Source organism: Oreochromis aureus, linkage group 14 (genome assembly GCF_013358895.1).
Source record: "Oreochromis aureus strain Israel breed Guangdong linkage group 14, ZZ_aureus, whole genome shotgun sequence".
NCBI classification, from domain to species: domain Eukaryota; kingdom Metazoa; phylum Chordata; class Actinopteri; order Cichliformes; family Cichlidae; genus Oreochromis; species Oreochromis aureus.
In genome coordinates, this window is record NC_052955.1 from 26,587,001 (window position 1) to 26,599,980 (window position 12,980).

The 12,980-nt window shown below is 41.7% G+C and overlaps 1 long non-coding RNA gene across 1 annotated transcript; it reads right to left on the reverse strand.

Moving 5' to 3' along the window:
* Positions 1-404: 404 nt before the first annotated feature.
* Positions 405-6,068, reverse strand: LOC120443622. Its single transcript, XR_005615541.1, has 3 exons — positions 5,960-6,068; positions 5,711-5,798; positions 405-533 (listed from the first exon to the last, which is right to left on the reverse strand). It is a non-coding gene; the product is annotated as an uncharacterized LOC120443622 (long non-coding RNA).
* Positions 6,069-12,980: the final 6,912 nt, after the last annotated feature.

Here is a 12,980-nt window from a genome sequence, read left to right on the forward strand (position 1 = left end):
GTTAAGACAGTTTTCATTTACTGTAATCCCCTTCTCTTGTCTGAAGTTGGAGCCAAGGTATGGGAGTAATGGTAAACATCTACCCTGTTAGTGCAAAAAGGGAAGAAAATGCACTTATTAGTGTGTTTAAACGTAAACTTTTTGAAACAGTAATAAACACATTAATTCCTATTTGCATTCAAAGGTTGCTGTTTTACATGACGGATGAGGAAATGTCCTTAACCCTCTCAAGCATTCTTTCAGTAGATCTCATGTGGGGCAGCTGAGCAATTTTCAATATCTGCAAAAAGACATTTCTGAGCTTTCTCAAGTGTTCTTAGAAAGTACAGGCCCTTTTGTTCTTTCTTGATGACTCTCCATGAGTTGATGGAATAATGAGAAATTGTCCATTACCCTCAGGAAAGTGAAGCTTCTGTAGGCCACAACCCGTTCTCCTCAACTCAGAAAGATGGTCCTCGTGTTGTAGTGGTCAAAGTCCGCCAGCGCCAATACAAAGCATCTTTCAGGTGAGATGTTCATCCGTTGGGTAGCATCTGGTGATATACAGGCAGAAGCTACAATGTCCATTGTAAACTCCCTGGAGTTATGAAAGGATCTGGACCTTGTCATCTGAATTTTTAATGAAGTATAGCAGTGACTGGCAACAACAGTAACACAGTACACCAAGGTTAACTTACATACTAGAGCCCTACCAGTTATTGGCCGATGTTAGCTGTTTGCATTGGCATTTATAGCAGCTGATAAAATGGGAGAAACACCCTTAAACCTGCTCTGCAACATATCTGTTAGCAGCATGTTTGTAATACATACAGTAATCTGTACTGGTCTTAAAAACTCTGTATCTGTCAGGCTCTGCCATATATATTTACACTGCCTGGTAGAAATTTTGTATATGCTGATTTTGTTGTCGTGTCTCGTTTTTGTTTTGATTTCTTTAAAGTTTTGCTTTTCCAGCTGGCTGCTGATTAAACCAAAATACCACCAGTTCTTGATGTCCACTGGGATTTTCCAGCTGTATGAAGTATTCCCATTGGTGATCCAACAGAAAATTATTTTATCAACCAGGTAATTTAAATGAATCTTTCTTCTAATCATGGGAGGATATTCTTTATAGAAACTGTAATTGGACATTTGTTTATATAGTACATTTCATTACATGTAAACTCAATGGGAATTGCATAAGAAATCAGCTTGCCTTGATTTTATCATACTCATGTAAAGAAAGTGAATAGGCATTTTTTCCAAAACTGCTTTCATTTCATCTGCACATGTGTACATGTCTGTATGTGAACAAAGAGAATTAAAGAGGCCATCACAATACCTGCCCAGATATGTGCACTGTTGTCGGCAAAGCTGGGTTTAGATACAAAAGTCTGAACATTCATATTATTTTTGTCTGGTATTTGGACATTTTACATGTAAAATAAATCTAATAAAGTCATGTCCTGTAAATGCATAAACACGCATATGTAGTATTGATCTTGACAGTGTCAGATATGGGATAATGTTCTTAGATCAGACATTAGAAGAGCCATCTGTGTAATGTTATGCTCGTGTTTAGTCTGCTGCAGCAAATGAGTGTGAGATATCTGTAATGAGAAACCCCATGCACATGAATGTTATAGGAAATGGGATTTGTTCCAGACAGAATATCATTATGAATATCTATAATTTCAACTGTGAACAGGTAACATTTGACTGATGATAACTGACTAGGAAGAATTGTATTACAGCAATGTGCAAAATCCATCTAGTCCATTTTTAAAATGTTAACAGCTTGCACAGATTCCAACCTCTGATTTCCTGTTACGACAGACATTGTTCACACAGAGATCGAGTCATAATCTCACTAAAAAGACAACTTTCTTGAGCCCTCTTTGCTTTTTCAGTATAAAGATTGATGTTTAAAACAGAAGAACCTGTGTCTATGGCCTGTTCCACCATGTTGGCTTTAGTTCTCACACAGACCTTGATTTTGCTCCTTAAATATGTGCTACCTTAAATCTGGACTGAAAATGCACTCCCATTTTGTCTCTACCTTTCACAGAAAACTTTGAACAGGCAGTGTGAGAAAAAAGTAGAAGATGGGGCCAACCCCTGAGGCCTTCAGGCTGGGAGGACTGAACGGCCTCGTAGCCACGTTTCAGCTAAACATTTGTAAAGCATTTTTAAAAGCTGATTCCTTAACAGTAACTGAGTCACCTAAATCAGGTTTTTTTTTTCATTTTCCTTCTTCCTGCCCTGGCATGCAGTGTGTGTATGAAAACAGCAGTCCAGGAGGTGGAGCTAAAGTCTTCATATTTTATTATTGTTTTTTTCTATTAGGAGACAAATTAGTTTTGTCATATTATTCACAAAGTGGATTTGGTAGTTAGTGACTTCCCGTGAAGAGACTGTTACAAGGTCTGCTTCCTTTAAAGGAAAGGGTTAGACACAGAGCACCTCCTCTAGAGACCTGCTAGGGATTGAGCCTGTTGCTCAAGGACACTTCAGCAGGGAGTGTGCTTATCCTCAGAAAGTCATGAACTGTGGACAGAGGACAACTTGTTGTTCATTACACCACCTGTTGCAAACACTTCCTGGACTTTTTGACACAAAAAGATTGTTTCTGTGTTTTTCCTGTGTACTTTTCAACTCATCCTCTCACTACTCCTCTCGTGCCACACTGCCCTCTTGCCAGGAAATGAGGTGATTGATTCAGTTTCAAAACCTGCCGCAAAACAAAGGCAACTGCTGCACACATGCTTCCTGTGTAAAATGAACAGGGGATAAAGTTCAGGCCCTGTATGACTCAGTTGTCCTCCAGCGAACACCCACATCCACCAGTGGACTTTCAATTATAGTGCTCCCTTAAAAAAAAGCACCCACCCACCCCCCCCAAAAAAACAACCCAAACATGTACACACACGCACGTACGACACACACCAACCTTTTACCTTTTACTCAATTACCCGCAGCTCATCTCTTACACTTATTGCTGGTACTTGTTGCATAACTGTTAACTGTGGTTAACGTGCAAGCTGGAACACACAGCACAATGTACAGAACAAAGCGCGTGCGTGTTTGTGTGTGTGTGTGTGTGTGTGTGTGTGCGCGCTGTGTAGCTCGCTCGGAGACAGAGGGGAAGCAATAACCGAATACTCCGTCCTGGCAACAAGCTGTTTTCCTGTCAACACTGCTGTATCTGTGCATCAGTGTGTGAGCGTCTAACTGACCATTCTGCCAAACTGTTTTTCCAGTCAGGAAATGGTGGAGTGTCATTCCTCTATCATCCTCCACCACTCCTCCGGTGAATTTTAACACAAGCTGAGAGCTATCTACCTCTCTTATTCATGTGTTTTTCCCCCCACTGCTTCTCTTTTTATTCCTCTGATGTCTTTGTGTAGCTGTCATTGGGGTAATGGAGAGCCGGTGAGGGAGGAGGAAAAGGAAACTTAATATGACAGTAAAAGCAGAAGGTAGGAGTGCAGATTAGTAAGAGAGTGAGGAAACAGGAGAAAGGTTAGAACTGAGAAAAGAAATCCTTTTTTTTTTTTTTTTTAAATCTCTGTAACTGGGCAGTGAGTGGGCATTTAAATGGGATGTTGTAGAACAAAGACCAAGGATGCTAAAAAAAAAAAAAGCTCCAATTTCAGAGCCTGCATTGCTTATCCCATCTTATATAATGATATCATCATACACGAATGCGCAATAGGATCTTTGGATCGATTTATAGATCCACCTTGGGAGCTCAAATGTGTCCAGTCATGTTCACTGTAATTTAATCATAGATTGTTGTGAAAAGCCGATGTTATGGCATTATCCAAAAGAGTCCAAAGTAGAAGATTTCTTAGATGAGACCATGAGCAGGAAGATTAGTAGGTCAGGAAAATCACTGGGAATGACTCTTTGGGGTGTTTGTGCTATATTTCTTGGCAGTCTGGCCAGTAGTCTTTTCATTTCTTTTTCGGGAACAACATTTCCCGGGAACGCAGGGATAGACAGATGGACCAAATGATTAATACCGAAACCCTGAGTCTAGCAATCACATAAATAAACATTGAGACTCTGAGGAACATCATAAACATGTCTGAGGGAGAAAAAAAAGCCAAAAGCTTCCTCTTTTTTAACTGATTTCATGTCATATAGATAAGCAAATATATTCATTTTACAGTTAGTGGTTACTACTACAAGTAGAATGAGGCGAATACCGCAGTTAAGCCAACTACGACCATATATAGTGTTGAAAAAGATGCAAGAAAAGCAGTTGTAGCCACTTCCTAAACAGAATTTGATGTGTATGTTCTCGTTTTCTGACTGTTGTCTGAAGCCTCGGGTTTCGGTGGTTGAATTCTATATGCCAGGGGTGGCGCCAGGCGGTCACTGTGTCAGAAAAATGGCACTGCTTGATCTGACAGAGTCCTTGTTTAACAGGTGCAGCAGTGTTTCAGGCACAGGCATGGCGGAGACTGCTGACAGTGAGGCAGACATCAGGACAGATTCAGAGAGAGGTTGGTATTAATGTCCAAAGCTGTTATTTTAAGCTGCGTTTGACCCAGTCTGCAGATGAGGCTGTGCAGGCGATGATCACATTTAAGGGAAGTAGAAAAATCAAATGCTGATTGCGATCCTGTGAGCTGGTAACGATAATATATGGGGGAAGGTTTAATAAAGGGAAGAAGTCGTGCACAAGCATATGAGAATCGAGTAAATAAAGTGATAAATTTTAATAATTCTGCCTCGAAGGTGATCAGATATCATTCGATATTCGCAACTCAAGTGGTATGGCAGTGAGTAATATACAAAACAAGCTACAGCTAAGCTTAGGACGAAAGCAGAGGCAGAGAATGAAAAGCAAAACTTCCCTCCACCCCACGCTGAAAGAGTCACGTGCACAAGAGCCAGTAACACTACAGCAGGCCCAGGGACTGATTAGAGGGAGACGGCGTCCAGAGGCTTCGGCTTGTGAAACTGAAGGTGGGGTCTAGCAGAGAAAGGAAAACGGGAGTCACACCATTCTGCCATGGTGTGACTCACACATCACACACAGGGTTAAAGGTAAGCTTGGGATATTTACTGAACTGTGAAAAGGGAAAGGTAACACGAGCTCTCGTAAACAGAAACTCAGAGTAATCATTACCCATCTCTGGGTTTCAAAACATGCAGAGCCACAAGAAAGACAAACACCATCATAAAGGGTAACCGCATGTTCCGAAAAACATGCTGTTACTGCAAATAATGTGTCTGATATTTAACTTAAGAAGAGGCAGGGGTCCTTCTCTCCTGTGCGAGGGAGAAGTAGAGGAGGAAGACAAGGGAACTATCTGTGGCATTCAACCCCTCCAGACCTGCTGGGCTGGTTTCTGGGTCATTAAAATTCCTCCTCTCCTCACTTCTCCTCTCCGAAGCCACAGTTTGTGCCCCAAGCGACATGTTGGCTCATGTCCACCTGCTCGGCCTTGCCTTCCTCTCCTCTACCTCTCTCTTTCTCTCTCTCTGTTATCTCACTGCTGCAGACCACACTGCTTTGTCTGTGAGTCAGGAAGACGTTTTTTCTTTGGCTTTCTCTCCGGCTGTCTCGTGCTTCCGTCTCTGTCACTCTTTCTCCCCTTGCTTTTTCTTTTCTGTACCCCGATGTGATCACAACAAATCCACCTAGACGGCACAGATCTAGAAAGTCATCCCTCATCTTTGTCTTGTTTCGGTTCCTTCCAAATTCCCCCCTCCTTACCTCACCTTTCTCTCCTCGGTGCCTGCTCCCTCTCTCTCCAGCGAAGCGTGTAAGGCGGTATTCTCTGGAGTGTCACTTCTGCTCAAATCTGAGATGATGAAGCAAACAAAATAAACGTCAGACCTGCCCAGACTCCTTACCACTAGTTTAAGTATCCCCTGCAACAACAACCGCCACAAAAACAGCCATGACCTGACTAAAATATGTCATGGTAACTTGAGCTTCCCAGCACTTCCAAATGTCACCTACACGGGAAAGAACATGACGACAACAAGTCTTGCAGAAACAGCGATGGCTCGACTAGAGAGGCTTTACGTGATTAAATTAAATTGGAAAATATTCTGTGTGTCTGACGCTGACTGAGGACTGCTGTTTATCTGTCATAAAACAGGCTCGTTGTCCCTGCATACCAAGTGCAGATACCAAAGTAGCTTCGCTTTTTAATCCAAGTCAAATGGGTCGCCATATATAAGATACTTTGTTGTAGTTGCCTTCAAGCTATTTAAAGTTTCCATATAGAGAAATAAACAGAATATTAGTGGATGTCTTAATTTTGAATGCATCATGGTGCTTGTGACAGTATGGATCTATATACTTTTTTTTATCCTCTTGCATGTAAGGAAGCAAAAGCTAGGCATCCTTGTACACACTGGCTGCAAAGACTACTTAGATTAACTTAAAAAAAAAAACAGAGAAACCCAACAATTGTATGACCCCCCTTTGAAAACGTGCTTTGGTGACAGAGGGAGAAAAAACTCCCTTTTAACAGGAAGAAACCTCCGGCAGAACCAGGCTCAGGGAGGGCGGCCATATGCTGCAACCAGCTGGGGTGATGGGAAGAAGACAGAACGAAGACACACAGGGGAAGAGAGACAGAGATTGATAACAACTAATAATTGAATGCAGAGAGGTGTATAAGCACATAGTGAGTGAAAAAGGTGAGTGAAGAAGAAACACCCAGCAGCCTAGGCCTATTGCAGCCTAACTAAGGGAGGATTCAGAGTCACCAGATCCAAAACTAAGTCTACGCTTTATAAAAAGGAAAGTTTTAAGCCTAATCTTAAAAGTAGAGATAGTGTCTGTCTCCCAAATTCAAACTGGAAGCTGGGTCAACAGAACAGAGGCCTACAGGCTGACAGCTCTGCCTCCCATTCTACTTTAAAATGCTCTAGGAACTACAGGTAAACCTGCAGTCCAAGAGCAAAGTGCTCTAATGGGGTGATATGGTACTATCAGGTCGTTAAGATAAGATGCGGCCTGATTATTCAAGGCCTTGTATGTGATTAGCAGGAATTTAAATTTGATTCTGGATTTAACAGGGAGCCGATGAAGAGAAGTCAGTATGGGAGAAATATATTGATTTTTTCTAGTCCTTGTCATTGATCTTGCTGCAGTATTTTGAATCACCTGAAGGCTTTTTGGGGTGTTTTTAAGACATCCTGATAATAGTGAATTACAATAATCCAGCCTAGAAGTAAAAAATGCATCAACTAGTTTTTCAGCGCCGTATGTGTGAGTGTGTGTCTTTTATCACGTCTTCCTCCCATCATAACAAACCGGTGGTGGCAGATTGCTGCCCCTCCCCTGCCAGAGGTGTCTTCCTGTTAAAAGGGAGTTTTTCCTTCCCATCATTGCCAAGTGCTTGCTCATAGTTGGTTATCTGATTGTTTTTGGTTTCTCTGTAATTTTGTAGGGTGTTTATTTTACAATATAAAATGGCTTGGGGTGACTGTTGTTGTGAATTGGCGCTATATAAATAAAACTGAATTGAAATGAATTGATGGGTGAGGCACCACTATGAACACAGTTTCGCTTTACTTGTTTCCTGTAAATAGACACATTTTCAGAAACAGAATCCATCATGATTAGCGTGTCCCCACAACAGATTTTTGATAAGCTATTTCAGCTGCTTCTCTATTCACAGTGTGTCACCACAGCCAGTAACTGCACATGTTTATTTTGGCAGATTTCTTTTACACCACATGCTATTCCTGATGCAACACCTAAGGGATTTGTGTCCCCTCCTGGGATCAAGCTGGGGATGTTTTTGCTTGTTGGGTGAAGGTGTAAACTGCTACACTGTGGAGCTACTACCCTACACTGTATTTTACATGCCTTTAATCATTTAAGGAAATTTCAGAGGAGAATAATTTTCTTCACAGTCAAACAGTAATTGTTTTCTCTGGCTCTGGAGTAGCCGCTCCAAGTCTGACCCAAAAATAACCCTGATAATGCCACAATCACGTTGTTTGTATTATCAGGGTCTGGAGATTATGAGTGAGCTCATTCAGTCATTACAACAGACACTGTGTTTCACCAAATAGTGAGCAAGCAAATGGGAATCGTCATTTACTGACACAAAATTGAGTTTTGTATCTATAAGATACATATACATTGTGTATTATATACATTGTTAGGTGACATTGTCATGAATGGTGAAACAAAACCTGTGAAACAAAGTGGATGCTGAAATGCAATGTAAACCACCTGGTGGAAATGTCGGAGATAAAAGAAAACTGTATGGACAAAAGTACTGGGTTACCTACAGCTTATCAGCCATGGAAACCCATGCAGTGAAGCTCCCAGCATACAGTTTATGAGCTGATGTTAATGCCAGAGGAGCTTTGAAACTCTGCAGTTACAGAGTCAGCAGAATGTTGGCACTATATGTGCCTCAGCACTCACTTACAGTTGATCAAGAAATATCTAGGAAGGGAGAAATTGAATGAACTGGCAAACAGCACCACCCTCAAATTCAGTGAGCTCTTAGAGCGACCCATCCTTTCACAAATGTTTGTAAAGGCAGACTGCAAGGTGAGGTGTTTGGTCTTGTATACCTGTGCCAATGAGACTGAAGATATATCCCCATGTGGTGTATGTGAGTTATCTTTGAGTCAGCTGCTGGAATTTCTGTCATTTTTTTTAATCTTTCTCTTCTTGCCGACTTCCATTAATGAAACACTAAGAAGTCCAACAGTTGAGGGTGAATGGCATTTATCACTTGCCACCTGTGTTTACTGAAAATAGTTATAATTGTAATGACTCACTTTCCGTGCCAGTCCTTTCGTGATACGTTGGCACTTTGACCAGCAAGCCAAAGACCGAAACATTCAATAAAGCTCAGCTTTATAACAATATGTGCATTACAATTACAATTGCACACACCTGCTGCTATATATTTTTAGTATTTTCTTTAGCACTATTTATATTATTTATATTACTATTACTGCTGCTACAGTCTTATGCTGCATTAAAACAAAAACACTTACCAACCACAACCTGGGACTACGTCAAGTAGACAAGTACACTACTTTCCAGGGCGCACTGTGGAACACTTTATTATATGTTATGTGTAGGTCCTGTCTTGTCACATCCTGTATGTACCTAAATGTTGTGCATCTGCACTTTATTGTTGTCTCTGTCTACGCATGGGACAGTGTGAAACGTAATTTCAATTCCTTTGTATGGCAAGTACATCTGAAGAAATTGACAAATAAAACTGACTTTGACTTTGACTTTGACGTGGACTCGGCAAGGTGTTGGCCTCAGGCAACAAACCACATTCGTTGTCATTACACTTTCTCTTATTTTTTAAATTTATAAATGTATTTATTTAATAACACAAGACACCTCAGTTTTCAGTCAAATGAGGAGTAAAATAGGGTTTGACCTTTAACCTGGGGGTGGAGCAATCCTTTCAAGAACCAAATCCGCATGGGACACAGTGCTAGCTAGTGCTTAAAAAAAAAAAATCTGTTTGCATGTATATGCATATCTGCAGAAGGGTTGGTTGGTTGTTTTCTATGCATTTGGGCAACTTTTCTAAGGGGAATAATGGTTAACCAATGCCTCTAAACTCTGGTCCTTCAGACTGATTGTTTTAGGCTTTTGGGTTTTTGCTATACCCAGCTGATCATTTAAATCAAGTGTGTTGGGGCAGAGATTGAGGTCTCATTTTGAGAGCGTTGACTGGTGGGATGTATAACCAATCAAAGCATGCACTAATAGGAACTTGCACTTCACTTACAGGAAATGGGAACAAAAGGTTTTATGGGAGGAAGACATGTCATTGGACAGTTGCAGATCCGGGGTTAGTTAAGGGCCACGTATGATATGTGAAGGTAGGAACTAGTGTGTGCATGCAAATTATGATGTGTGTACACGTGTGTGTGCGCTATTAGTTTGGGGAGAGCTTTGTGAAGGGAGATGTAAGGTACCAAGATGCAACGTTACTGCAAAAGTCAGATGACAGAAATGTGATATCCAAGTGTGACGTATGAAGTTCCACAGAGTCAACGGTCATTGTCAGATCCATTCAGATACACAGAAACACGTGTGATTGGACCTACAGGCTAACCCATGAGCACAAACACACACAGTTATTTGACTGATTGTATTTGTATGAAAATTAACTTGATACTTGTTGAAAGAAAAAAAAAGATAAACAGCTTTTTTTCTCCTGTATACACAGAAAACCGTGACATTTTGGTACCCTTATAGGACATTGTTGCCCTGAGGAAGTGAACCAATTCCTGCTGAGTGGGGGTGGGTGGGGGACTAATTTATCGATTAGTCCCCAAAAAGTAGGTGAAAATGTTTTTTTTCTCCCAAAAAATAAAATTCACCCATAGAGGGCTAAGTAAAATTGAATGTGTGACTGATCGCTGTATTTTTACGGCAGTCACATTGCTTTCTGACATTGTGTATCTATAACTAAACCATTCTGTAACTGCCAAAGAAAAAAATGTTCCTTCCTTCCTTACTTGAGTGTTCTTCCTAATGTGTAATCATAAAAGCCGCCCACCACTCTAGACTTTGATGAATGGCACGCTGTTTTTTTGGGAAATAACCCAAGACCTTCTGACCCACACATTACCACACACACACGGTACTCCCTCCTGGGCTAATCTCCTGCACTGCTCCCCGACCCTCCAGCTCCATCCCCAGGAGCCAGAGCTTGCCTTTGATCAACACACATTGTGAAAGCACACTAGGTGACCTGTGTGTGTGTGCATGTGTGCATCTGTTTGAGGGAGAAATACTTCAGACCGGTGGGGCTGGGAGGTCCTAACCTGAAGTGCCGGATATTGTTCCGCTACTTCCTGCCCTTAAGCCTTGACCCGGAGAACCCGAGCCAAAGGGCCTTTTGTTTGGCTGACCCTCAACCTCTCCTCTGCTCCTCCCTGAACAGCTCACGTCCTCCTTCTTTCTTCTTGTCTTCTCTAGCCCCTCTCTCTCTCTCCTTGAACCTCAAACGTACACTAATGCCGAACTCTTGGAATCGATCATCAAAGAGACCACCAGAGCGCCCTCATACAAACACACACACATACATTCCTGTTATGTTGCCATAGCAGCAGAGAGCCCTGATAGCCTGATGCTTTGAACCTGTGTGCGAGTAGGTCATTCTCACCTTTAGGGGTCCGCTGAGACAGATTGGATATGACACTGAGAAAGGTTAATGTATGGTTAGAAGCCTCAAATGTCTCAGGAGAAGATATCATGTATTGTACACCGTCATGATCAGCAATGAGAGAATAGACACAACGATGTGGGAGAAACACATGGACGCATTAGCATGGCAACCACCTGCCATTTCACTGAGTCCGTGTTGACCAGATCTGAGGCAGATTGAGCCACCATGCACGCATAAATGAAGTCTTTTGTTATCCCGTGGAGAGCCTACAGCTCACTTACGTAAGAAAGGTAATACGTTCATGGTGATAGACTTGCATGCGTAGAGGAATGTAAGCACAAGATGCACACGCATAAAAACATTAAAGCTAGATGGTATTTTAGGAGCTTGGTCCACTTTAAATAACGTGCTTGCCATAGCTGTGCTATTTTGGGTTACATACAGCTGCCAGACAGAAAGAGAGAGCAAGGAAGACATTTACAGGTAGCCTGACTGGTTAGATCACAAAGCGAGGGATGTCATTGTGTTTTGTAGCTCAACGTGAGAGGATAATGCAAGTTAACGTAACACAATTAGCATGCAGAACAATCTTGATCCCCATTGAAAGATGGTTCAAAAGACGAGAGAAATTTCCTTCATGCTTCAGCAGGGAAGGAAACCTTGTGATAGGTCACAGCAGCATGGGGTTTCCCTCAGCACCTTGGGTCATTAGTTGCCCCATTCAGCCTCTCCCAGTTACATCATCTGGTAAATGGACTGCTTCTTATATAGCGCTTTTCTACTCTTCTGGAGCACTCAGAGATCTTTATACAACATGCCTCATTGACGCAAGCATTTTTTCTATGCTTAAGTGCTTCCACTCCAACATTCACACACATTCATCTATCAGAAAGCAACCTGGTGTTCAATATTTTGCCCAGACTGCAGACTGGAGCAGCAAGGACCTGAACTACCAGCCCTCCAATTAGTAGATGACCTGCTCTACCTGCTGAGCTACAGCCACTCTCTACTCAGAAAAACGCATAGATCTCTGACAAACGATCATGTATCAAAGCCTTCCTGCAAATAAGATATTATCAGTGCATCCTTTTAACACGAGAGGAAACCCAGAAGCAATATTTTAGCGCGCATCAGCTGTGCGTGTGGGTGGATGCAGGCTGCAGGTAGCTCGTTGGTGATATTACCCTCCCCTCTTACAGGCTGGTTGCATTTAAAAATCATCAGTTCACTTTGTTTGACAGGGTGTTGACTAGATATGGTTCACGGAGCAGGCAGACACAAGGCAGGTGTTTCTCACTAAAGCACAGACGATAAAAAATTTATTCATTTCAGGTGGAAGTATCATGTGGGCATTATTTTTTTCTATCGCTTAGACCTGTAATAACCCCACTGTGACTTTTACACACCTTTCATTTTCTTTTTGGCACCAAACACAATTTGCCATCTGCCGTGTTGTGTCTTTGGCTGGATTAAAAGACTAGCTAATAAGAAATAGGTTACACTATACACAATATATGTAGAAGTACTGATATCACATTCCAAGTATTTTTAAGTGCAGTTAAAAAACCATCCACAAACTCCCTCGTCTGTCACAAGAAAACAATTAGTCATATGAAAAGGTCACAACGGAGATCAGGTAGTATCAGACACGCAAAACCAGTTTCAGTCTGAAAGAAGGGCACGAGCTGAGTCACCGAATCAAAAAAATAAGGCACCTGTTTCGGGCGTTGGAGGTCAGAAATATGTGGAACTTTAGTCATATAAAGCAAAAACAGTCCTGAGTTCCTCCTCTCTGTCACATCATAGAAACTTATCAGGGGTGTAGGAATTATTCAGATCTCCGAGAATAAAGCC